Here is a 2,900-nt window from a genome sequence, read left to right on the forward strand (position 1 = left end):
AAACCAGTGAACCCTCGTACTCCTCTCCATGTGGGCATCCACTGCCGCGTCTTCCCCGGCTCCGCGTCGTCCCCTTCCTAGGCCTCGCCGTCGTCCACCGCCCTGGTGCTCTCGGCGTGGCGTTTTCAATGTGGTCAACGACCGACTTCCATCGGAAGAGTACTGTACGTGGAGAGGCTGACAATTGGGTCCACGTCAGTCGCAAGGAAGTGCCTCCTTATTACGCGCGAAATAATTATTCCTCCACCTGACAGCAGGGACCCACCGGACGGGCCACCAGTATTTCGCGGAAAAAACGTTTCCCCCTTGACTGCTATGACCAACCGGACAGGCCACCGTATTTCGCTAAAAAAACATTTGCCCCTGACTGCTGGGACCCACCACACGGACCACCGTATTTCGCAAAAAAAACGTTCCCCCCACTGTCAGCTCGGACCCACCGGAAGTGCCTCCTTATTACGCACAGAAAAATGAATACTCCCCCTGCTAGCTGGGACCCACCATGGTGGGAGGCTGACTTGTGGGCCTACTAAGTTAACGGGGACATAGGGCTTTGTCAACTTAGTCAATATGAACGATTCTAGCTCCATTGACCGTACGATGTCCATCCAACGGCCGTCGTGCTTCTTCAATCTCTGCTCTTCCTGCTCCAGCCGCTCAACCAAGTGCCGGCGGGACTGCCTACTCCCTCCTCCCCGCAGCCGGCTGTGCTGCCGCGCAGGCCTCACCACCCCATCGTACTACCATCGCTGGCCTAGCCATCCCTCTACTCACCCACACGGCCACACCTACTGTTATTCTCCGGCGAGGTTAGACGAACCAGTAAACCCTCGTACAGTCGTACTCCCCTCCGCGTGGGAAACAACTACCGAGTCTTCCCTGCCTCCGTGTCATTCCCTTCCTAGGCCTCGCCATCGTCCACAGCCCTAGTGCTCTGTACGTGGAGAGGCTGACAGCTGGGTCCACGGCCGCAGCAAGGAAGTGCCTCGTTATTACGCGCAAAATAATTATTCCTCCACCTGACATCTGGGACCCACTGGAAGGGCCTCTGTATTTCGCTAAAAAAAACGTGCCCCCAGCTGACATGTCGGACCCACCAGCTATCTTCGCACGCAAGGAAGTGCCTCCTTATTACGCACAAAAAAATGAATACTCCCCCTGCCAGCTGGAACCCAGCATAGTGCGATGCTGACTAATGGGCCTACCAAGTTGACAGGGATGGAGGGCTTTGCCAACTTAGTCAATATGAACGATTCTAGCTCCTGTTACCGTACGATGTTCATCCAACGGTCGTAGTGCTTCTTCAACCTCTGGTCTTCTTGCTCCAGCCGCCCAAACCAGCGTCGGTCGTGCCGCGTGCTCCTGCCTCCCGTGGCCAGTTGTGATACCGCGGAGGCCTCACCGCCCCATACTACTCCCACCGCTGTCCAGGCCATCCCTGTACTCACCCACACCCCCTGTTATTCTGCGGCGACAGTAGCCTCACGCCGCAGCCGAACCAGTGAATCCTCGTACTCCTCTTCGCGTGGGCATCCACTCCTGCATCTTCCCCGGCTCCGAGTCGTCCCCTTCCTAGGCCTCGCCGTCGTCCACCGCCGTGGTGCTCTCGGCGTGGCGTGGTCAACATGGTCAAGGAACGACTTCCATCGGACGTGGACTATACGTGGAGAGGCTGACAGGTGGGTCCACGGCCGCCGCAAGGAAGTGCCTACTTATTACGCGCAAAATAGTGATTCCTCCACCTGACAGTGGGGACCCACCGGACGGGCCACCGTATTTCACGAAAAAAACGATTCGCCCCCCTCACTGCTGGGACCCACCAGCTACATCTTTGCACGCAAGGAAGTGCGTCCGGGCAAAAAAATGATTCGCGCCCCTGACTGCTGGGACCCACCAGCTACATCTTCACACGCAAGGAAGTGCCTGACAGTCGGGACCCACCTGGTCAAAGCATACGTAGCATTGTCATTCTGGTCGCGAACGTGTATGTACATACTGGTCGATGTAGAGGCGCGCACGTGTCGTAGATGTAGAGGCACGCACGTGTCATAGTAGAGGCACGCACGTAGCATGTACACGTACGTACAGTGGCGAGGGTGCAAGAAAGAAAATACGGCCACGTACGTACATATGGGCAGGGTCTCAAATGCCTACTCACGCATACGTACATGGCTGGGTCGGAACGGAGAAACAGCGTCGTCGTCGTGTTCATGGGGAGCCAACCGGCTGGGTCAGAACGAAATGCGTGGCCGTGTTCATCAGGAGGGCTTGGATGGAACAGGCGATGGAAACGAGGCCTGGCGTACCGCACAACAGAGGAAACGGCCTTGTGTTCGACCGGCCACGTTCGAAACAGGGTCCTGTTGATTGGGAGGGGCCTGGCGTACCGCAAAACGGAGGAAACGGACCTCCTACGGACAAAACGGGGGTCCTGTTGATCGGGAGGGGTGTGGCGTACCGCAAAACGGACGAAACGTACTTGTGTTGGAGCGCTACGGTCGAAACGGGGGTCCTGTTGATCGGGAGGGGTGTGGCGTACCGCAAAACGGACGAAACGGACTTGTGTTGGAGCTCTATGGTCGAAACGAGGGGGGGAGCGGTGTGGCGTACCGCAAAACGGGACTCCACGGGATACTGTTCATCTCCACCGTCGACCTCCTCCAGCCTCCATGGGGTACCGTCGACCTCCTCCAGCCTCCACGGGCTCCTGTTCATCCAGCCTCCACCGCGCGCTACTCCACCGGCTACTGTTGAACCATCCCTCCACGGGCACCCGTCCACCATCTACTGTTCATCCAGCCATCCACACCACGGGGTCCTGTTCAACCACCCCTCCACGGCCACCCCTCCACCCTCTACTATTCATCCAGCCCTCCACACCACGGGTTCCTATTCATCCA

Source organism: Triticum dicoccoides, chromosome 4B (assembly GCF_002162155.2).
Source record: "Triticum dicoccoides isolate Atlit2015 ecotype Zavitan chromosome 4B, WEW_v2.0, whole genome shotgun sequence".
Classification (NCBI taxonomy): Eukaryota; Viridiplantae; Streptophyta; class Magnoliopsida; order Poales; family Poaceae; genus Triticum; species Triticum dicoccoides.